Raw genomic sequence first — 26,092 nt, forward strand, 5'->3', positions numbered from 1 at the left:
ATTTTAAAGTTTCCAAGTCTTTAACACGTTGTTTCCAACAAATACATTTTTTTTAGTTTCCCATTCATTAAAGATGTTAATGTGAAGTTTATCCGGGAAGTTTTTTTGTGAGTTTAAAGGGGATTACTGTTCAAACCAGGATTTGATATCTGCTTTTGAGGCTATTATTTTTCTAAAGTTGTTAATAATATTATTTAGATAGTTTAGTTTCATGGGTTTTGCCACATTATATTGAACAGTGAGACTAAGAAGAAACCAGAACTTATCGGAGGGATATTTGGAAGGAATTTTACATGACAGTGAGTTATCATTCTGTATTATAGCTATATGGAGATATTTCCAATTTGAGTTGTAATTTGAGTCAATCCAGTTTAATGTGCTTTTAAGAAATGATGATTTGATATATGTTTCCAAGTCAGGGACTCTTAAACCACCACCATCCCAAGATCTAATATGACGTGTATACTCAATCCTATTTTTGTTTGGGTGCCATAGGAAGTTTACTATAGTTTTATTTATGAGTTTAATATAATTATTCTCAGGATGGGTGTCTAGAGCCAGAATAATATTCAACATTTTTGGAAGGAGAGTCATTTTTAGCAATTGCAGTCTGTCCTTGAATGAAAAAAAAAAACATATTGTTCCAGCTACTTATCTATGTATTTACCTGAGATATTCTGATTTTATAATTTTTTTTTCTCTTATTTTTTCCAAGTTTGTGCATAAGGTTATCCCTAATTAACTTGTTCCCCAATAATGCTTTGGTTAACTAGCTGAGATTGTCCTATGTCATTAAGAATAATATGTTTAGATTTGTGCTTATTAAAGTGGAGGCCTGACATTTTTTTAACGTTATATATTATTGTGTCTAATTCTAAAAATTCTTGATTTGACTTAGGTAAGATAAGCAGAATATAATCCACAAATAGCGATATTTTAGAATTGTATTGATTATAAATATTAATGCCTTTGATTTTTTGATTATTTCTTTTCAATGATACTAATATTTCTATGACAAGGGCAAATAATATTGGGGATAAAGGGCAACCTTGTTTGGTGCCTTTGGTTATGGGGATGTACTTTGAAGGGAAGGGGCCTAATTTGACATATACCAAATTATATTTATAAATAGCCATTATCATGGAGATGAAATATATTGGAAATGAGAATGCTTTTAGTGTTTCAAACAAAAAAATCCCAGAATCAAATGCTTTTTTTTATGTTTAGACTCACTAACAAGGCTTCTTCATTTTCTTTGTTTAAAAATTCTATTAATGTTAATTTGATACCCACCTACTAACCAATATAAAGAAATCCCACCAGAAACTAGGCATGTTCTATCGCCATAATCACTATATCACTCCCACCACTAAACTTGTACTATCTAATGCCTTCCTCATACTTTCTCTCCTATATTGTGCCCCACTTTTTGCCAACCTTCAATTTTCTCTAAAAACAAAGCTATCCTCCTGTTATAACAGCATTTCTAATTTTGCTGATGGCTATAAATTCTCCTCCCACCACTGCAATGCCCTACACAAACTAAATTGGCTCAAACTTCCCAAGCATCTTTCCTACATTCATCTTATTCATGCCCATAAACTCATCTTTAATCCCTCCATCTGCCCCTCCATTGCCTCCTCCTTCAAAATGCACCTACCCAACAGACTTCTAAGATCCAATAACTAGAATTTCCTTGAACTGCACAAGCCTGCTCGTCCTCCAGGCAAACCCCTACTGTCCTTTTACATAGCTCACCTCTGGAACTCCCTGCCACCTCTTATTCATACTACTGACAACCACTCTACCTTTAAGACCCTGCTTTATTCCCATCTCAAAACCCTCTGGGAATGTTCCTGCTCTCATCCCCCATGACTCACCTCTTTTTCCCCCACTTCTCACACTCCTTTACTTCTCTCTTCTCTTCATCATACTGACCTTCTCCGACTACTACCATCTTCATTTTTCTCATTTACTCCCACTCTTGCTCTACTTTTTTTTTCTTATTGTCCCACCTTTCTTACATTCAACAATTAACACCTCTTATCCCCATCCTACTTTAACTCTGCTAAGATTTCATGTAAAACTGTAATACCAGCCCTGTGTTATTTCACATTGTAACAAATCTAACAGGGATATGCACCGATGCATTTTTCTTATTTTAATTGATTTATTTATGTGTGTGTGTGTGTGTGTGTGTGTGTGTGTGTGTGTGTGTGTGTGTGTGTGTGTGTGTATGTGTGTAATTTTACATTTTGCTTTTTTGACTGTATTTTCACTGCAATCATGGATTTTTTTGTCATGTTGTGTAATACCATCATTCTTCAAAAGTATTACATTAATATAAATGCATTGTCATCATATTATATTGCTGTTCATGGAGCTTTTCTCCCAGGGACTCCATTGAAAATTTCCTCTTCTTGGCCCAATGGACTATCCTGGTAAACAAACTGTAAAAAATAAAATAAATAAATAAATATAATTTTGATATTATCATGAGTGTGCCTTTTATGAATAAACCATGTTTGGTCATTATGAACTAAATGTGAAAGTGGAACCTTTGTTTTGTCCACAAATATGGACATAAAGATTTTGTAGTCATTATTTAATAAGGAAATTGGTCTATAAGATTTTCATAGCTGAGAATCTTTGTTGGATTTAAGAATAGGGGTAATCAAAGAGTATCTCCAAGATGGAGGGATCACATTTTTAGTCTGAACTTCAACCAGGGTCTTATGTAGTAAATATATAATTAATCTGGAAAAAAAACATATAAATCTCTCCTATGATGCCATCTATGCTGGGAGCTTTGTTAAATTTAAGGTTTTTGATTTTATTTTTGATTTCATTTAGAGTTATTCATTTCTTGAGAGTTGTACTAAGATTTTCTAGGATGGCATTCAAATTTAAAGTGATTAATTCTTGGGCTGTAACATTTTTGTTTATATTATCAGAGTTAAACTGTTTGGTGAAATGATATCTAAAGGCTTCTAATATATCTCTGATATCAGAAACTGTCTTATAAGTACCTTCATGTAATAATTTTAAGATATTATTTGCCTTGGAATGTAATTTTGCTCTTAATGACAAATTGTGCATGTGTTTGGGAGTAAGGGCATAAGAGTTTCATCTCATTTTTCTAGTGCTAAGTTTGTTTTGTGTGTCAAAACATCTAGATATTTCTTGTTTACTGTGTCTATTTCTTTTTTATTTGAGCTTAATTGTGATGACTTAGATCTCAAGGAGTTTAATTGAGATTATAGGTTTTGTAGTTCTGATTCCCATTTCCTACATTTTTTCTTATACCAGACTATAGTTTTACCATAAATATATGCTTTTAGAGCATCCCAAACCATAATAATGTTTGTTTCGAAGTTATTATTTATCTCTAAGAAAAAGTTTAATTCTGATAATAACCACGGGGGTCTATATTAGAAGAATGAAATTACGAAAGAGCAAACACTCTTTCATTGACATGTAAAACCCACAGTCTGAAAACAGCGAAGTTATAGAACAGTGATTTTTTTTCCCAGGGAAAAAATCGTTCCAAAAAAAAAAAATTATAAAGACAAAATAAAATGAGGGGACTTCACCTCCACACCCCCCCTAATTAAATATACCAACTCCAATATTGCACCACAGTAGAAAAAAACAGCAAATTCCCAAGAACAGCCCAGTGATTTTTCTTTTCCCCTGGAAAAAAAATCGCTGTTCCATAGCTTCGCTGTTTTCAGACTTCAGCTTTTTAATGTCAATGAAAGAGTGTTAGCTCTTTCATCGCTTTGCTCTTCTAATATTGACCCTAATAATGGTTTAAAGTCTTTCAATTTGGGGATATAGGCAGGAATTCTAGTAACAGTATTTAGTTTCATGAAGTCAATTTTTATATCTAACATAAGACAGTCATCGTCTGATAAAGGACAAGGAAGGATAGTAAAGGATGTAGGCTTAAATTTTAAGTCATTGGAGATAAGGACTATATCTATTCTGGTTTGAGTTTTAAATCTATGATCAGTGTGTTTATAACACAGCGACTTGTTATTTTTAGAGTTATGTGTATCATACAGATTATGAGAATTTATCCATTTCTGAAGAATTTTAGCAGTGGATGCTAGTTTAAGTGGACGACTACTTGTTGTATTAGAATTATCTAATAAGCAGTTAAAAATCACTCCCTAGAATCAGATTCCCTTTTGATATACTATCAATAAGATTGAGATATTGTTTAGCAGTTGAAGCACCCAGTCATGGGAACCAGTAAAGGTTAGCAAGGGTCCAAATACTATGATTGAATTTTAGAATAATGATAGCTAGTAGTCCCTCTGGGTCTTAATGCTTATATAATATTTGAGGGCAGATAATATTATTATTCTATAGGATCATCACTCCTCTCATTTTAGACTTAAATGAAGCATGAGCTAGTATTGTATACGTATTTGGTTTCCAAGCATCCTTTTCTGTATTTTTAAAATGTGTTTCTTGTAGGAATACTATTTGTGGTTTGTTTAAGTTAAGGTATCTCAAAATATTTGAGCTCTTCTTTGAATTATTGATGCCATTTATAATAAGTGAAGCTAAAGACAAAGACATGGTGAGTTATAGGAGTAATTTATCCAAGGGTCAGTAATAACTGATTTTATTATCTCAAAACATTCAATGAAGGTTGAAACTTTGAAACTTTGGTTTGTTTAAGTGACATGTTTGCAAGAATCATGACTGTGAATATGATGTGAATTATATTATAGTCAGGCCTAAATGCAGAAAGAAATAGCAAAATAATCATATTAAAACATAGAGAAACAAATAATGCATTTCCCCAACACTTACATGGAATTAAAAAAATTCCCAGTTTGAAAGATGAGATAAAATCAATCAAACTGCTTTCCCAAACCATCATGGACATACCTATGAGCTCTAAAATGTACTAGTAAAGAGACTTGTGCTGCAAACATACAATTGATTGAACAGTTTCCACTAAGTTATTAAAATGTAGTGAGGAAAAAGGAGAAATGCACATATATTAGTATCTTAAGTTACATATGTAATACTGGATGTTGAGGTTCCTATCATTGACATGAATTACTACATGAGATCAAATGAGTTTAAAACAAGTACAAAATCTTTATCTAATAGCTAGAGTCAATAAGAATTAATATTTTAGTTACGTTATTCAAAAATGAACAAGTAAAAAGAAAATTGGGCTTCCCTTTTATAATATATATGTATATCAAAAGACTGATGCACATACATTAGAAAGCATTGTGAACAACAGTAATGAACAAAGGAGCCTATAGCCTGGCTCAGACATTTATATCTAGTTAAGGTATATGTCAGTCCAACTGAAAGTCTCCCATTTTGTATTTAAATACATATTAATTAGCCAACAACTTGTGTAAAAATCTTTGGGACAGTGTAATACATATAAAAATGCATACATGATTGCTTGAGCATAGTTATTCATCAACACTCTAATCTTTTGTTCATCTATATTGTTCTAATCAAGTAAAAGATGGATGTAAAAGTAAAAGCTCCCAAAGATTTCTATTCGGTTAACATTAAGGGGCTTCACAGTTACCTCAGTGAAATATATTAAAGTACATTTTGTTAAGATGAGTAGATAATGTTGGACTGCATTTATTTTTATACGATTAAAAGTCTGAATTCATTCTTATCAATATTATTTGTAACAAAAAGTAGTGAAAGACGAAATCAATAAAGGGAAAGTGAGGTGACTACATTAAAATGTGCTTAAAGCTGACTGTTCAACAACATTGCAAAAATAAAACTTCATGTAGACTATTCTTATAACGGTAATAATACAGTATCATATATCTACTAAGCATTGTTAAGTAAAGGTTAGTGATGATTCCATGCTATGGAACAGACTTCCCATACATGTCAAACAAAGCACCTCACTGACCCTCTTCAAGAGAAACCTTGATGAGTGGATGGGAAATAGAACATTCACCCCGGGGATTACTCCAGTGGCGCGACAGAGGCACTGGGAACTGAGGTTGGGTGGCACAATGCCAAGGTAATCCTATGGGCTAGGCTTGTAAAGGCTCCAGGGCCATTAGCCTAGTACACACCTATGAACCTATGAACCTATTACTACATTTCCTGTATTATTAAAACAAACTTCTTTATAACCTGCTCTATTCCATCTTCTGTTCAGATGCAGATAATTTATTATGTGTTATATTCTAACCTTTCATCTTGCATCTATTTATTATTTATTTTTTCTGCTGCAAGGTCTTCTTAACTTGCTCTTGTTTTCTAAACAATCTCAGTTGGAGTGTAGCTACTTTAGATATTTTACATTTAATAGAGAAATTTCAACAAACTTTGTAAAAGAGAAGCAAGTTATATGTTCATTAAGAAAAGGAACCTTATCATTAACTAGGTTAAATTGATGTAACAATGCTTGCAGTTTTTAAGTTTACCACAGTTGATCAAGTCATGCATTTTAATCTATGTTAAATCTAATTGTTTACACATGTTACTCACCTCATAAAAGACAGATGATTCTTAGAAGTTTTTGCTCAAGATTCTCACAGTTATAAAAGCTTCTATATAGCCAAAGTTTACCAACTGGACTGGACCTAAGGCCACTATTTTAGTGCAGCTATGTTGTTGTTGTTGTGTCTTTTGGCTTTTCCTGGTTAGGGGTCACCACAGCGGAACTCCGGTCCACTAATGATTGGCAGGAGATTTTTACGTGCCGAGTTGCCGGCCCTGACGCACAACCTTCAATGAAGGTACGCCCATTCACGCATGTCTCCATACAGAAGACACTCTAGCTGAGAATCAAACAGGACAACATCTTACTGTGAGGTGACAATGCTACCGCAGCACCACCACTGCAGTCTTTTAGTGCAGCTATGTACAGTATTAGTGCAGCTATGTACAGTATCATAATCACATTTATCTGTGTGCTTATTCACCCTAAGAGCTGTCAGCAAAAGATTCTAAGAAGTATTGTTTGGCAGTGGCATTCAGGACCATCTCATACATATTCTTGTCCCGATAGTAATGAGGCATGTGATTTTTATTTTTTTATTTTTTTTTGCATGTCACTGCCTTAATGTCTGCAATTAGCAGAGCTATAACACCTTTTAGTCAGAAAATGCTATTAGATGACACCCATATAGATCCTCTAGTCTTATGCAGCAATATGAAAAGGCTGTTAACCAGGTTCTGCTGTACAAATACTCTGTACTTGTCTTCAGTCTAATAGAACTTCCTTTGCACTGAAGGTTGAGGGTACAGTTATAACAAAATGTTCTCAAACGCTTGTACAGTTTGCTGTCTTAAAGTATTGCATAATCAGGAAACACTACTACAGACATTAAATTGTGTGTATATTTATGTTTCTACGTCTGGACTGATTCAGGCTTAAACTTATTTCTGTCCACTTTAAATTAATCATATTAAACTGTTATTTTCCAATTTAACATCAGCTTGAAAATAGTAACTTTTTATATAAATAAAATAATCTAACTTACTTAAATGCAGCAGTCTGAGTGTTCTTAACTTTACTTAGGAAGTTTGAAGCTAAGGGTGCATCTCCAATATTGTTCTCTACACTTCCTGTAGGATGCAACATAGCAGAATGGACCAACAGCTTCCAGAAGCCTTAGGAAAGACGAGGCAGTTTAAAAACAGTTTGAGGGTCCTCTAGAGGGAAGAAAAAGCTTCACCTACAATTTAAACAACATTCTTTGAGTAAAAAATGGCTTAGTGAGGTAAAAAAGGGAAAATAAAGCTAAAAAATAGCACCATGTTTACTAGTAGATGTTAGTATAACAGATATTTTAACAATAAGACATTAAATTGAGCATTTAAGGTTAAAATAAATGAAATAAAAACACAGATCATCTAATCTAATTAAGTTATTGTGACACTTTATATTATTTAGTTGGTTAAACAAGCAGCATTAATATTTTAATAAAGATTTATACATGTGTGCAGCATGGAACCATCCCCCCAACTCACTTAAAGAAGCAGCTGCACATATTAGATTTACTAACAGTGCTTTATTTGGAAATCAACTCAGTTTTTTTTTTATATAAATGATCTCAGTATGCAACGAGATTAAACTTTTTACGAAATTCCTTACTATCATTGCTGTTAGTTAACTATTTGCTCTGCATTAAATGATATTTAAACAGCATATATTACCATAATGGTACAGTAAGCATGAATTAAGAGACAGTAGTCACTAAAAAAAAAAAAAAAAAAAAAAAACAACAAGATTTGATTATTTATTTACCAGTTGATTCTTTAAGAGATGAATTTGTTGTGGCAGCTGAAGTCTCCATTTTTTGTTTCTTCTTTTTGACATCATCCATGTATTTTTCTCAGATGTTCTCTTGAAGACAGGGAAAACTCCATATCCTCCGGGATGGTTGTTAGGTTACTCTTTGTTATAAAGGAGATAGCTTCATCCAGGGTATTAAAGATTCTTGTACCAGAAGAAAGGTGCATTTTGATTTTTGATGGATACAATATTTGGGTTCTGATGTTATTTTGTTTCAGATGTTTAACCAGTGTCCAGCATTTTTTCCTCATTTCCAGAATTCTCGCAGAGTAGTCATTGTCAAACATGATGGGGTGTTGGTTAATTTTAATGGGACTTTCCTCCAAACTGCTTTTAACACTAGTTCCTTATCAAGATATCAGACGAATTTTACAACAATAGATCCCAGTGTTGCTGTGGGGTGTGTAGACACTGGCTTACCAAGTGTCCTATGAGCTCTTTCCATACCAAACGAGAGCGCTTCTTGCAAGTCTAAAATTTTGGAAATCCAATTATTCAAAAATAAAATCATGTTCTCACCTTTTGTTTTCTCTGGTACTCCGGAAATTCAAATATTGCATCTTCTCTTCCAAAAGGTCATCAATTTTATTCATTAGCCATGTGTTTTGTTTGAGAAGAAAGTCTGTGTGTAGTTCATTCTCCTTTAATCTTCCATCTATGTCAATTATGGCTGTCTCCATGTCCATTATTTTATTTTTGAAGTAGTTGTTAAAGGTCTCTAAAAACTTTGGTTTGTTTAGAACTATTCTCACTTAAATTCTCCAGCTTTTGTTGGAAATCATCTGTCTTCAGTGATAGTGACTGTATAGTGGAAGACACCAGTTGTAATTCTTGGTTTACTATCATTAAAGCAAATTACAATCTGCTGGCATGTATGCTGTTAAAAATTAGATCGTCGTTCACAAAATGTAAACTGTACAGGATAGTTGAACACACATACGAATGCAATACTGCATTCACATAAGTGTATTTGACTAACTGTACGGAGATCACGGTACAGTGGGGATTGGAATTTCATTCGAATCCCCACTGTGTTGCATTCTCGGAGTTGGAATATTTTTTTAGCATGGGGGGGGCTTGGCCCCTGAAAAAATGTGATATTTCATATAGGAGTTTGATGTAAATCAGCTCCTATATGGATATCACATGATATTTTTCGATGACAATGTCAACCCAAATGTGTCAATCATTTGGGTCGACATTGCAAAGCCCTCAGAATTCCAGGTTCGGTGGCTTCTTTTGATAGTGGGAATAGAATGTATTTTCCTTTCGCACTAATGATAGTAAACTGTAATTCTTTCCTCAGTGTAGCATCAGATTGTGAAGAGCTGGAGCTGTTCATGTTCCTTCATGTTTAGTCTCAAATAATTTGATAGAAATCATTTGGAATAAAAACTTCAAAGTTTGTAAAGTTAAAGTTTAGATTATTAGTAACTAGATTTTATAAAATGTAAGTATATATATTAGTGTAATTTCTTAATATATTAATTTTATATAGCTCAGAAAAAGTGCTGTGCTTAGCTGGCCATCTAGGATCTGTCACCCCAATTGTGTAACATTTTCACCAGCATCAGGCAATGCTATTAACAGTCTGTATGTGGGGAGAAGGTTTTAGTGGACATAATGAATGAAGACCTTATCGATGCTAGTTATAGTATGGAAACACTGGTACTATGCAATTAGCTTGAGTAACTATGTTTATCACACACCAGATGGCTTACTAAGCTGATACATGCACTGCGTGAAACACTTGCTGACAGATGTACAATTTTCTACATGCCTAAAAGTAATGATGAAGGGTTGTCTGTTCCACTAACTTTTGAACACTGTATAGATGGTGTCTCTAATTCCCGTGTCCAGTGTTCCAACCTTTGCAGCAATTAATGTTGTCCTTTTTAATCCTTGGAACTTGTAATTGTGGAAGGCCAATTTTTTCTCAGTCCTAAACTGGTTTATGTTCATTTTACTAGTCAAAGAAATTCTTGTAAGTTTGTTTTTCAAATAGTTCTGATTTTAAATTTTAAGCAACTATGGAGTGGCCCACAAATAAACAGACAGAGTTTAGCTGTGACAATGCAATTTATAGATTTCTGTAATCATCCCAGCAAGTTTTGTTCCTGGCATTTGAATAGAGTAAGGGAAATACTTTGCTTTATGTGGAGAGGAGGACAATTCCAATAAATTTGTATTCTTTGTGATGCATAGCTATGTCATCAGCATATTCTACATATGCTGTAGAAGAGATTAAGATCACTTGAGATGGTACTTATGCCACTAATGGACTTGTGGAAGTGCATTACAACTCGTGAGGATAGGGTCTATTGAGGTTCTGTACACAAGGCAGAGATCGCTTTGCAGAAACCTGTATGATAATGAGTTGAGGGACAAGACTTTGTAATGGTCAATGTAGATGTTTATGATTACGTCCGTTATTTACTTGGTGAGAAAGCACTGGTGTTATTTAAGTTGTGTTAAGTTGTTAGACAGGTATACACCGAAGGGGGAAGTATACTCAATGATGTTTACCTAGTAGTTCAGTTTTTTCCAGACTGTGAGCAGTGTCACTGAGAAGCCTGAAAATGTACTTTAATTTATTATGTCACAGAATAAAAAAGTTCTCAAGTTTTATATTGCTGGTGAATAGTATTTCTATGATGAGAAAGAAGTTTAAGAGATATTACAGGTAAAGAAAAACAACTTCCATATATCCTTCATTTGCTATTCACAAGAGAACATAGTCCAAGAGTGCATATTTATGGTACAATATTAAATACTTGAGCCAGGTTGTAAATTTAGTGATTTCCATAGCTTATTACTGTGAGTTATAACTGTGTGTGATGGGCAAGTTTTTCAAGAAATTATTTAATATTTATCTGCCTATATAAAGAAAGTAACTGAAATTATTTACCACAGTTTAAAAAGCATACAGAAGAGTTTTAAGTAAAATAATATCTTGCAAGAACAATAATAGTAAAGCAAGTATACAGAGATGAAAATGACAAGCATTACATGCTGATGATAACTCTGCACAAGGTGTGAATTTGGTGCACATTGAAAATAAATGTCCCGTGTTTAGTCAAGTGTGTAGAAGGTATTGAATGAGAAATCACTTTGTTAAAGTTGTAAAAAAAATGAATTTCATTCAAAAGTGTATGTGTATTAGAACAAGATTACAAAATTAGTTGTCTAAGAACATGGGTAGTAATTTAATAAAACTTGCACGATAATTTTTTCTATGTGCACATTTAGGCGCTATACATACACGGGTGCGGCAAGTTAAGGTTTAGTAAACTCTGTAGCAGTGCGCAATCATGCTCACTCATGCACAAATATGGAAACTTTCATAGAATACAAATTTCAGCATAGATGAAATGTATGCTAATGAATCAAATCAACACAACTGTCAATCCAACAAGCTAAAATTAAACCCTGTAGACTCCGTGTATGTGTTGGTAGTGTACGCAGAAAATTTCTGAGTACAGGAGTCTACAGTGAAACAAGGGCATATAAAAGTCCTGAAATATTGAAAAAATTGACATTAACAGTTAACGCCATATATAATATGGTCTAACTACACACTTTGGAAGCAAGAAAATCTGTGTCTCCCCAAAAAATACCATTGTAGCTGCCATGACATAATCCACCTTTGGTCCCCCACCCCCAAATGAAGAATAAACTTATATTTAATGCAAGCTACTAAAATGTTTAAAACACATGAAACAGAGTATTCTAATGTACTGTAAGCATAATCTGTTATGTATTACATATATAGACAAAGTAATACCCTGCCTTGTATTTGCAACATTGTTGCCCACTGCAGTTGTCTTGCTTACACAGCCATTAACCCTGTAGATACCAGGCTGTCAGTATAGTCACTATGCCAACGAGTAATCCAAAGCAAAAAGAGCAACCAGTGAAAAAGCAAAAATTGTATCAAAAAAGAAGAAAACTGGTAGCCAGAGAGACATAAAACAAAGGCCGTTTAATAAAACACAAATAATAAACACAGAATAAAACTTTAAAAAACAAGGATGAGCACTTTCATACCTTCTAGGTACTTCATCAGATCCAACTGAAACACATATAACAAGCAGCATTTACAATTTAGTGTCTTAGGTCACATGACCTCAATATCGGCTTAATAGGAATAACATCATTTAACACCTTCCCATCAGTAGCTCGGAGTAAATGCATCCATTTGATTTCAACACATTCTGTTTGTGTCCTTACATTGCCCCCTCTAGGTCCTGGCACATAAATCTCTAGAACCATGAATTTAAACCAGTGATTGCATGCTGCAGCTCTTACATCTCTAGAACCATGAATTTAAACCAGTGGTTGCATCCAGCAGCTCTTACATGTTTTGACAATGCATTCCTCTCATCACTTCTATTTATACTATAGAGATGCTCTCTAATCCTGTCTCTTAAGGACTGGTTGGTTTTGCCAGTATAGAAACATTTGCAAACCTCACAAGAGGCACAATAGATGACATTTTGACTACCGCAATCAGCATAAAGTTTGACATTAAACACTCGTCCTGTGTCTGGATGTATAAACTGATCATCAGTATTAATGTATTTACATACATTGCAGCGACGACATGGGTATGTGCCTATTCTCCCGCTGACAACTTTCCTATTCTGCTTGGTCAAGGATTTATAACACAGCATCTTCTTAATAGACGGGTGATTCTTAAAGCAGAAAGAAGGGGAGACACCTAGCAACCCCCTACATTTTTCATCTGAGGCTAGAACCTTCCATTGTCTTCTAACTATCTCACAGATAGAATCTGAGTCCTTCGAATAAGTAAGACTCATACGTGTGGGTTGAATATGTGACAAACTGGGAGAGGTGGACTGTTCTACCCACTCCTCAAAATAAGGTCTGGTCCGAGTATCTCTCAACAGAATCATATCATTCTGTGCAACAGAGACTTCTGAGCTATCATACCCCCTATTCAACAGGCAATTTTTGAAAGGTTTGATTGTTAACCTTTCCTCAATCATTTTAACACCTGAACAGAGTAATGTATTGAACAGTGGACTAAGTTTTATACCTGCTGGATATTCCTCACTTAATGATGTACTGATTGACCTTAAACTCTCTGTTAGAAATATTTCATTGAAGTTGTTGTATGGTAACATAGAGATTCTGTTCAGAGATACTCAGACCAGACCTTATTTTGATATGGAAATGAGGCCAAAAATCAGTAGATTTGTTGAATCACAAAAAACAGTAACTCTGTAGAGATGTTCACATCATGTAGGCACCTACACTGTGTTTTTATGTTTTATTTGTGTCAGCATCCTTTTATTTTTAACATGTTTGTGAGGATGTGTCCAAGCTTATCTGCACATTTTATGTTCCATATTTTCACACTATCAGGAAAAAATATATAAAAATGATAAATCTTGCTTATGCTTACCTTATTTATGTGACTGTGCATGGAGCTAAGTGAAGGTGCATAGCATAGCACAATGCAGTACTGAGCACTGTAGCAGGTGTTTTCAATTATGCTAATTACAGTCTAAGCAGGTAAATTGCATCTTAATTAGCCAATCCCACAAGGTAGACCTATTCAACAAATGTACAAAGTAGCCATGTAGCCTCCATTTCTATTTTCCCTTGATACTTCAATACTGTTGGAGTAGAGGCTTGGAAATTTTAACTGAGACAGTGCTAGAGGCTGTTACAGCTATTCTACATCTGTATGTGCTAGAGGCTGATGCTAATGCTGCTGGTGCTGCTAACAAATGACCTAGGCTGAGAAGCAGAAGAGCATTTGGGCCTAGGGTAACTTTCCAGGTGCCACATGACCTCTACATTGTAGAGCACTACAGGATGGACAAGGACACATTACAAGAACTCTGTGAGCTCTACTGCCCTCAACTCAAAACCAGAGCCATCTGAAGGGAAGCCATCCGAGTAGAAACTAAGGTATGTGTAGTCTTTAGAATATTAGCTACTGGTACTTTTCAAAGACCAACTGGGGACATGATGGGTGGGTCACAAGCATCAGCATCCAGGATACTCCACCTGCTCCTGGATGCTATGTTCATGCATGTCAGTAAGCACATATATTTTCCCCTTTCTTCTGTGGAAAGGGTCAGCAATATGCAACAGTTCTACCATGTGGTGCATTACCCTGAAGTATTGGGTGCCATAGACTGCAGTCATGTACACATCAAGGCACCACCTGGTGAGCAGGGTAGAATGTACATTAACCGCAAGAGATACCAGTCCATCAACTGCCAAGTCATGTACAATTCCTAGGGGATTATCTTCAATGTGTGTGCAACCCTGGCAGTTATCATGACTCCCATATCTGGCACACATCACAGCTGTACCAGATGTTTGCTAGAGGAGACATTCTACAGGGCCATTTAGTAGGGGATGCTGGCTACACCCTGGAACCGTGGATGATGACATCCATCAGAAGTGCAAACACACCCATACAAGAACACCATAATGAGACACACATTCAAACTAAAAGCATCATAGATCATGGGTTTGGGCTTCTGAAGTCACAATTCTGGTGCCTAGATATATCCAGTGGAGCCTTGCAGTATAATCCATACACATGTACACAAATATTCACAGTATGTGCTATGCTCCACAACCTGATCATGCAAAAACAGCTGCAGTGTGATCAGCAAGGGAAAGGGACACACATCCGCCACGAATGCCTAGGTCACCACAGGCACAGTCAGAGGAGGACTCAGAGGAGGAAACCCCAAACTGCTGTCCCAAGGGTACTTAGTATGCCTTTGCTTTAGCTAAGAGACAATGCATAGCACATTCACTGACCACATAGAGACCTAGGGACCTAATGCCTTACTCCTACTCACATACATATATTAAAATTGATGTTAGGCAACTCACACATCCTGTACCTATCCATGTATTAGTTGTGTACTGCTTGCATCAGACAGAGTCAGCCCTAAACTAAAGGTTTGTCAACCACTGCATTTGCAAGGTAAATCCTGAAACTAGGCTGTATTCTTGAAGATTGTTATGACATATCCTTGTATTTCCTAAGTTGGTACAGTAAACAAGTAAATACTGGTGGATTGGTACAGAAATTACATTAACATGTGACTACAGACACACTTATTTTATCAATATGTGTCCATTTATAATTAGTAGGCCTCAGGCATAAAACATTCACACAGGCATACCTCTGCAGAATTTTGGTAAATCATTCAAGAGATAAGTTAGAAAGTGAGGCTACACATTGTATTTCCTGACTTTAGAGTTATGTGAGCCATAACAGTTACTGTGCCTTCTTCCTCACCCTCCCAAAAGAGGAGTGTACCCTTGTACCTACCAGAACAGTATCAGCAATGCTACCCCCAAAACCAAAGTATGTGCGTGTTTATGCCACAGTTAATATCCTCTCATATTTTAAGGACAAGTATATAGGACTACTTACACATTGCATGTGTTATGTAACTGATGAATTACCAAAAACACAGACATGTAAGACAGAGAGATGTATATTTGGAGCTATAATTATGACAGGTCATGTGACTATTAACTGCTCTATGTCCAAATATAACACAGAAAATTACTTGTACAATATACATTCCATTGTTTGATAGCAGTGCACTTACTTATGCAGTTGGTTGTGTGATAAATGCCACTTCTGTTCTGGCAAGCTGCTTCTCTGACAAAAAAAGACCAAGGCAGCAATCCTGTATGCTGAAGCTGTACTGGTGCTTAGGGTTCTAATCCTGACATAAATAAAAATTTTGGAGGCATGCTATCAATTGCTAGTGTGCTTTTCCAGACATTGACTCTGTGTCCCATACTGTTAACATTTATCATCTTTGTCTTGTTTAATTCCACATTTACTCGATGCACCACATGTAGTAAACATGCTTAGCTAGTCTGCACAAAGTACAGCATTGCAGAAACATGAAAAAAGCAGATGATATTTATGTCAGACTGCCAACAACATAAAGCAGATACATTCAATAACTGCTCTTACAAGTTGTGAAATCCTGGCCTGGAATACAGATAGGAGTGGGTTATTGTAGCAGGTACAAATTACATAATAGTAAGTCTTGGATGTTAGCAATGCACCTTACTTTTGTGCACTACGTGCAAACAGGCACATGCACATGAATGTGCACTTGGTTAACCATAGTGCAAATCCGATGCTCCCTGCGCTATTACACTATATATATACATATATATATATATATATATATATATATATATATATATATATATATATATATTCTTTCTTCTTCTTCTTTTGGCTTTTCCTGGTCAGGGTTCACCACAGCAGATCATCTGCCTGCTCATGATTGGCAGTGAAGTTTATGGTGCCAAGTTGCCAGCCTGGCGCCTAACCTCCAATTTAGGGTGTCCAATCCACCTACAGCATGTCTTTGGGATGTGGGGAGGAGGAGAACCCAGAGGAAACACACTTGAACATAGGAGGGACATGCAGCAGGCACTCGCAGGCACCCCAGCCGAGGGATCGAACTGCAGAACCTCTTGCTTGAGGGGGCAATGCTAAAGCCCACACACCGTGGTATATATATATATATATATATATATATATATATATATATATATATATATATATATATATATATATATATATATGTGTGTGTGTGTGTGTGTCTAAAAAGAGAGATATACATACATATGATATGTTCTTATTGCTCTGCTTTTCTCAGTCCCTTTGTCTGACCTAAAACTACATGTAGAAGCATTGTAAGCTGAAGGCACAATATAACTATATGTACATAAATTTACTATCCATCTATTTGTGTCTGCACTACCAACCACACCAACAATCAGTACAACCCTGGGGTCTCCTTAATTTTACAACAGATAAAGCAACCACAATATAAGGTGTAATATGTAATGTTGTCTGCTCCCTCATGGACAGAGCCATGTAGTTCATAGGTTCATAGGTTCATAGGTTCATACTAGGCTATCTGCCCTAGGTCATTTATAAGCCTAGCCAGAGTGTGCATGGCTTTCGCCACCCATATTAAAATAATTTTGCTATGCCCTTTTTCAAGGTTAGTATACTGTGCCTCTGTCTAACAGTGACACAGAAGTGATACCCGGGGTAAACCTACAATCTCCCATCCACTCATCAAGATTCCTCTTGAAGAGAGTCAATGAGGGACTCTGCCTAACCTGGACTGGGATTTTATTCCAGAGTGAAGGGAGCCTCTGGGTTATGAATCTGTCCCTCCAGCATGTCCTATTTATTTCAGTGCTGAGGTTCAAGTCCCCGCGGCATAGCTCTATGGGATTTGGATTTTCTGAGGTGCAGCATGTCCATTAATTCGGGTTGGACATGGCTTTATCGTCCAGCACAGACAAGCCTCTGAGCAGGCCGTATGCCACTGAGTAGAGCTGGAGTTTCTTTAACCATCTGTTTGAGCCTTAATCCTCTTGGTGAGATACTTTTGGGGTCTTTCCAGTTGCTGCAGGTGTCTGGTAAGGTACATCCCAAAGGGGCATTGTACTCAATTATGGGCCTGATGAGGGATGAGTAAAGGCACGATGACCTCCCTGATCTAGATGTGAATCCCTTCATGATTAGGTGGGCTATATAAAATGTTTTTCTAACCACTTTGGCCACATGGTTGTCAAATGAGAGATTGCTATCAACTTGGATCCCCAGGTCCCTAATTACTTCTTCATGACTATACACTTTTGGCATTTAGCTTCAGCCATGGCTCTGGCACCAGTTGTCTGTTTCTATGAGGCCCTTTTGGAGGATGCTTGTGTCGGCTGGAGAGTCTATTATGGCACCCAGTTTGCAGTCATCTGCGAACTTGGTCAGCCACAGTCCTTCCATGTTGGCCTGTATCTCCGAGAAATATATACCGAACAAGAGAGGTCCCAGGACTGAGCCTTGTGGGACGCCACTTGTAACTGGTTTGGAGTCTGACATGGCTCCAGCTATTCTAACCATGTGGGTTCTGTCCTTGAGCCAGTTTGCAACCCATCTAGTGACATAGGGGTTTATATTTAAGCTGGTGAGCTTATCTATAATGCCCGAGTGGGTATTGTATCAAAGGCTTTTGCGAGGTCCAGGTAGGCTGTGTGGACCACCTTCCCCTTGTCAATGGCCTTGGTGACTGTTTCAAAGAAATCAACCAGGTTCAAGATGCAGGATCTGCCCTTAACAAAGCCAAACTGGGTAGGATCCAGTGTCTGCAGGTCCCCAATATCTTTATTTATAAGGTCCATGATGATACTTTCCATAGCTTTGCAGACCAAGCTAGTGAGACTTATGGGGCGATAGTTTCCAGGATCCGTTGAGGCACCACCATTGTGGAGAGGGACCACTGTTGCTGTACGCCACTCTTTGGGTACATATCCTGTAGTAAGGCTGAGATTGAACAGTAGTTTTAGGTTTGGTTTTAGCTCTTCTTGGAGTTCATGTAGGATGCAGCCCGGGACAACGTCTGGTCCCATTGATGCTGTGTTTCTTGCTTTGGAGAGGGCAGCTCTTACCTGAGCATCTGAGATGTCAGGGGGGCAGCACTCTGCTGGGATAGATAATAGCCCTTTTGGTGGGGAGGGGGGGGAGAAGTTTGCGCTGAACCTGTCAGCTAGGATGTTGGCAATGTCTGTGGGTCCGGTGTATTTTTTGTCATTTTGGACTAATTCTGAGCATATCTGGGAATTCCCACCCGGGTTCCTAACATAACTAAAGAAAGCCATGTGATTATCCTTAGTGTCCTGTGCAATTTTTCTCTCGAAGCTGGCCTTAGACGATTTTATGAGTGCCCGTAGTTTTTTGCTTATACTGATCAGAGATGCCTTCCCTTTTTGGGATTTTGCCCTACCATGTAGTAGCTTCCTCCTTCTATTGTATAGTTTGTTTATGGCTGGGGTCCACCAGACAGGACATCTGCCTTTGGAGGATTGGGTCTTGGTTTTATTTGGGATTGCATGATCCATGCATTCCTGAAGGTGTTCATAGAATGCGTTTATAAAGGATTTTATGTCTGGGCCAGATATCCACAGGCCCGGGGGCTTTGAAGGATTCCACCTTGGTTTTGAGGAGTGTGAAATTTGCTTTAGAGAAGTTTTTCACTGTGGTTTTCTGGGCATGGGGTAGGGTCGGGATGTGAATATCCAGTGAGATTAGTTTATGGTCTGATCTTACCAGTGAGGGATACACTTCTGATCTGGAGCATAGAGTCCCCATGTTGGTGATGATCAGGTCCAGTATGTTTTTCCCTCTTGTGGGACTGGTAACAAGTTGTTCCATAGCATTTGAGTTTATAAATTCTAGGAACCTTTGGGCTAGGGTGTTGGAGCTAGAGTAATGCTCCCAGTCTATGTTTGGGTAGTTGAAGTCACCCAATATAATGGTGTTTGGAGAGACCTTCATATTTTCCAGTGTTCTCAGGAAGGCTGAGTGGGGTTCCTGAGTTTGGGAGGGTGGTCTGTAGCAGGCTATAAACTGGAAGGCAGTTTTACCCACTGTTAGTTGCACATGGATAGTCTCTGATGCTTTGTGCTGTGCCACCAACCTGGAGGTGTGGGTATCTTTGACGAATATTGATACTCCTCCTTTTGTGGTTCGGTCCAAGTTTTGGGGCCGAAAAGCATGGTATGAGGTATAACCTGGTAGTGCTGGGGTGCTCTCGAGGGCCTTGAACCAGGTTTCTGTTACTGCACAGATATCAATGTTCTCCATGCTAAGGAGTGTTTTGAGTGTGTGCATCTTGAGGTTTAGACTTCTGGCATTGAGTAGCATTACTCTTAATTTCTTATCCCCTGTGATACCTATGGAGGTGGGTTTGTCTTTTGAGCCTTGCCTAAAAAAGGCACTATGGGGGTAGCAAGAGCCTTTGCCAGTATGCAAAAGCCCAGGGTGACAGGTGCAAGCCGCCTAGCGAAGCATCGTGGCTTGTCGAGCATGTCATCCCAGGCTGACAGGCATTGGATCCCCTTTGAATGACACCAATACTTAAGCCAATTGTTGAAATTGATAATCTTGTCTTCATACTGTGGCATCATTCTTCGTGAGGATAAGATGCTACTCAAGGTCAGGGTCATACCGGCCTGGGCTACATGCTCAGAGAGCTCCTCTATGTCTCTTTTCATGTAGTCCAGGGAGGTATGTCTCAGGTCATTCACACCAGCATGGACAATGACTGAGTCATATTTGTACTTGCCTTGGAGTGACCTGAGTGCTTGTGTTATGTGGCGGATCCTAGCGCCCGACAGGCAGCTCACCGTGACCTTCTCCTTGTTCAGCCTGGTGAGTGGGACATCAGTGTGCCTGATGATAGAGTCACCTATTACAAGTGTATCAGGTGTGTTGTTTAGCCTTAAGGGCTGTGACTGTTTGGCACACTGGCTTTGTGAGCTATGTGTTGCACGTGTTTTGTTTTGGGGTAGCGGTTGCTTGGGTGTCTGCTTTGGAGGTCTCTGCTGCTTAGGCAGATTTTTATTTAGAGCATCCAAGTATGTTTTTGTGTGTTTATGTGTTTGGTTTGCTGTTGTGGTAGGTCTATGTGAGACTGGAATTGTAGTGAGTGTGGTTTCCTTCTCCTTCTGACTGGTTACACCAGTACTGAGTTGAGAGAGCTTAGCCTCCAGTTTGGCTATATGGTTGCATCTCTCACATGTGTTGGAATTTGTAGTGGTGCTCACAGGTTTCCTCTGCCAAACTCAAACAGCCAAATATGCTGAATAAGGGTACATGTGTTGTGACACAGCTAGGCTTATAAATAGTATACTTCTGTTAGGCTACTAGACTTAGATGACACTAAGAAGTGAAGTGCCTATGCAGGCTTCCTAAGCTGTTGTTCCCCACATGGTTTGCTGATGTCATCTACTATAAGTCAGCAGGCCATGTGGGGGACAGGAGGTTGGAGGTCTGCTTGAACTATTAGTAGATGGAGGTCATCTATGAATCTATGAATCTAAAGTTCACCTGCAGTCTTAAATGAATCAGACTTCTGCTGTGGTGCTTGTGTTAAGTCCTGTAGTCCTTGCAGTTAGATAGGTAGGGGTTCAGTAGAGTGTATATAATGGTGTGTTTGTGTGTGTGTGTGTGTGTGTGTGTGTGTGTGTGTGTGTGTGTGTGTGTGTGTGTGTGTGTGTGTGTGTGTGTGTGTGTCTACACAAAGAACAGCGTAAGTGTGTATCCCACAAACTGACATCTCCAATGGCATGGTTTTGCAGTGTTTTACTGCTCGCACAAGCATCCATTTCAAGCAGACCTCCAACCTCCTGTCCCCCACATGGCCTGCTGATGTCATCTACTATAAGATCACCTCAGCCCTGTTAAAATCAAACTTGTGCCATGGTGTGTGTGTTAAGTATTGTGTTCGGTAGTCTGTGTACTTAGATTGGTATGGTTATATTCTCACTGCAGCAACTGTGTGTGTGTGTGTGTGTGTGTGTGTGTGTGTGTGTGTGTGTGTGTGTGTGTGTGTGTGTGTGTGTGTGTGTAAAGAAGAGTGGAAGTCTGAATCCCAATCTATCCTCTCCAATGGCATGGTTTTGCAGTGTGTTGGTGCTTGCACAAACATGCATTTCAAACAGCCCTCCAACCTCCTGTCCCCCACATGGCATGCTGATATCATCTACTATAAGATCGCCTACAGTTGTGGTAACATCAGACTTTTGCCATGGCGCATGTAATAAGTACTGTATTCTGTAGTCTGTCCTCTTAGGTGTTGGTTCTATGCTCACTGCAGTCAACTGGGCAGCAGATGGTGCATGTGTCTGAGCTGTTTCTGAGCATTACACAGAGAGTGTCTTACAACAATCTATGGAACGCTGTTCTATGCACATTCATCATGCCATTGCTTTTAGCCACTGTTGTGAAGTGAAAGCCTTGCAGTATGTGCAGTTTCTGCTATTACTTATGTCAGAAACAGTACTATTATTTTGTTTTTGTTACAATGACTACTTCTTGAGAAAACTGTGCTGCTTTTGACTCTGTTGACTGTGTAATATTATGAACAAACAGCTTTTCAATTACTACTTTTATTCTGTTGGAGCTGTATTGCCCACACTATAAATTGGATTCACACTGCATGAATCCAGTTCAGCTCACTTATTGATAAATAAACATCATGACACATGATTTATGAGAAAACACCCCTGTATCCTTCTGTCTGGAGTGTATACTAGTAATATATATTTTAAGGTAACTGCTTCTGGTCTTATTTTGAGCTTTAACAGTGTTTCATTATCTTAGCTGCTCTGCTCAAGTTTGCATGCAGAGAGCTTAATTCTTTGCTATTATAGAGGCAGAGAAAACAATTAAATTACTTTCCTTTACAATCAGCCAATGCTATCTACAGAGCAGATCTTCAACAGTACAACATAGCTGGGCAAATTTCAGTCAAACAAGCAGTAATGTCACACCTGATCTCTCCACAACAGAAGTATAGATTCCACTTTGGATAGGCCTCCTACTCTACACCTCATCTGTTAGTCCACCAAAATAGCACCACATCACATGTACTAATCCTTTACTCATTGCCAGTGTCCCTCTTTTTCATCTGCTAGCCTAGCTGACATGTTTTTATTGACTCAGTGTGGATAATGCCTCAGGCCTGTACTACAACATCAATGAAGTACCATCATGGGCAGAAGTACTTTCAAGCAACCTACAGAAACAGCACAGCCATCCTAAACACAAGCATGGTACACCTAACAGTAAACCCAAAGTACACACAACAAATAAAAACGGAGCACCAGTGTCTCACCTAGAACATGCCTAAGGCAAAAGTTATCTATTCAAAGGTTGTCCTTACAGTTTATTGTAAATGAGTCATACACCTGGCTCACTCTCCAGCTTAAACAAGTTGAAATGTAGGGTCAGCTGGGTGTCAAAATACTTGTCACATCACACATGCAATCAAGTCTCTCAACAAGTTCCACTTTTAATCCATCATAGTTGGTATTGTTATGTACAACTTGAGATATATCTCTAGGGAATATATGGAAGCAGACCTGATTGAGTTGTCTAAATGTGTGTTCCAGACATGTGTGTCTGTATGTTTGACCTACATTATAAGCTTGCCTAGGGTGATACAACAGTATTAAGAACAAATTATTTTCTGAAATTGGTTATGTATTCTAAGTGGCTCTAGTTCCTGTCAGTGTGGGATAAAATTGTGGATAGACCACACTGCTATGAAAGATGTGGACTTCACCTGGCACCTTTAGGATTTTGTTGGCTGGCTAAGGGATATGCCTCCACCATAATGCCTTTATTAGGCAATATCACAAAAGCAGAAGTTGGTATGTGAAAATATATAACTCCAGCAAAGTATGGGCCATGCTGATAAAGTATAGGAGTTAAAATCAGACACTGCACACTCTTTCAGCATTTGTCCCAATGGAAGTGGTGGACATCTGTGCAGTCACAGAAACTTGATGCAGGACTGCAGCGAGCAACCTGGCCTTGCAAGGCTACAATGACTTTCACACATCCAGACTGCAATTTGAAGTTGTGGGAACCACATGAAATGGATTATCTGTCCTCACGGAGGATAATTCTTCCTCTACAAGGGTTGAAAACATTAAGTTTATGGAGTTAATGTAATCCAAATTTACTTTGGCTAAGAAAGCCCTACATGTTATTGCTAGTTATATGTCCCCTTCCATGAACAAGATAGGCCACACAGCTTATTTATAAGTACTTGTAACAATTACAGTTGAAAAAACAACCTACTCAGGGATGATTATAACTATAACTACATTGATTGAGAAAATTATGTGAGGCCAAACGCACTTGCACAGCAATTCCTGGACCTTAATTTGTGTATTTAATGTATTGTTTTAAATGTGGAGCTTTTCTCCCCATCACAATTGGGCTTTCCTGGTAAACAAATGTAAAATAAATAAATAAATATGCCATGGAACTAACACTGCACCACTCCACATGTATTTGTAATATTCTAGATCTAGTCCTCACAAATAGCATTGACCAATGCAACCCCACATGGGTAGGGCCTGCACTGTTTCAATCCAACCATAAAGTAGTTTTCTCAGAATTTGCAATAGGTACATAATTAAATAATGAGAGGTCAGCTGACATCTTCCAAGGTAAATTCATCATGTTAAGGGATGATATAATCATCTTCCGCACTCCAGTTTCCACAGAGAATATTGACAACTGCAGTGAGATATACCCTGATAGTCAAGGAAAGATCCTTAAGAATGTCATAACCATGCTGATAGAGGTCTGACATTACTTGATTATACACAAAGTGAATGAGGCTGATGTCTACAAATACAAAAGTAGCATTCCCAGCTTAAACAATACAATAAGACACCTTGTGAAATCCTCACCCACCAGCTATGGGAAATATGTTGAAAATATAGCCAGGGATAATCATAAGGCTTTCCACTGCTACATCTGCAGCATCAAAGGTATAACTCACATGTGTGCTGAATTAATTGCGGATGGTATTGCACACACTGAACCTGTATAAATTGAAATACAGCTAGCAGACATGTTTGGGTAATGATTATTCCCCTACCCACCCACAAACTTACCACAACAGATGTCTTTAACATCACCTTTGACCTCCCTCTAGAAACAGCAAGTAATCACTTCTCTTTTCAATAGTAGGAACACAGCATCCACAGAAGCAGATGGTATTCTGGCATGCATTCTTAATGCTGTTAGCCAGCAAACTACTACACTAGGCACCCTATACAATCACAGTCTGAGTACTGCTTTTAGCTATACAAATTTGAAATCAGTGATCTGTTTCCCCCTACACAATGGTGAATCAGCAACATATACATGTACTTATAGTCCCTTAAGTGTCAGAAGCCTCAACTCTAAGATGATGAAATTAATTCTCATGGATGCCAGATACAAGAACAGAGTTGGCATTAAAACACTACATCTGCTGCAGCATGGTTTCCTCAACACACTACAGCTACATGCCTCCTTGCAGCTGTGATCATATCTGTTGCTCTGTGACCCATCTGCTCATAAGTGTAACTGTGTCACCCAATATCATTAATGTTGTGCACTAATTCATTCCACAGGCCTGTACGCTGAGCCATATTGGCCTGCCCTCTGGACAGCAGTACTGCATGATGTTGATGTTAGGCCTCTATGATGAGATCATTCTCTGCCTCGGTAAATAGGGGCCTACTTTGAACAGAAATTCTGTGTCCTGAAAGACAAAATAATACATATAGGGATGACATAAATACAAATAAATTGTTTATAGATAAAGCAGTAAAGGAAGGCTGTTGGTATTCCCCACTTGATAGACTTTAAAGATTCACCAGGGGTCAAAAACTAATGGGGGAGGATACAAAACAAGGATAGTGACAAGAGAAACATATGCTTGTTTGGGCCACAACAGATACTCAACTATGCTTACCCATCTGAAATGACAGTGCATTATATTTTGTGCCACAGCAGAACTCATATTTGTTCTCCCCAAACAAAAGAACAGACTAAGGACCAATTGTGCTAAGCAAACAACTGTGAAATGTTAAAAGTGCTATCAAAAGACCTTTCCATGAAACATGTGTACATAGTTATCACAGAACATTATAATTTCAGTATACCTCTGAAATGGTTTGAAAAATAAGGCCATGCCATGATTATGGTTCTAAAAATGTATACAGATTCACTTCACAACATTCTTAACTACATTCCAGCATATGCGTTATGTAGGTAACAAAATGGATATATACATGCTGGAGTACAATGCTCCACTGCCTGGGATTCATTAAATCCTACACAGAGTGTAGGAATAGTGCAGCAGCTGCTGCATG

This window comes from Protopterus annectens, chromosome 2.part0 (assembly GCF_019279795.1).
Source record: "Protopterus annectens isolate FY-2018-M chromosome 2.part0, PAN1.0, whole genome shotgun sequence".
Taxonomy (NCBI): domain Eukaryota; kingdom Metazoa; phylum Chordata; order Ceratodontiformes; family Protopteridae; genus Protopterus; species Protopterus annectens.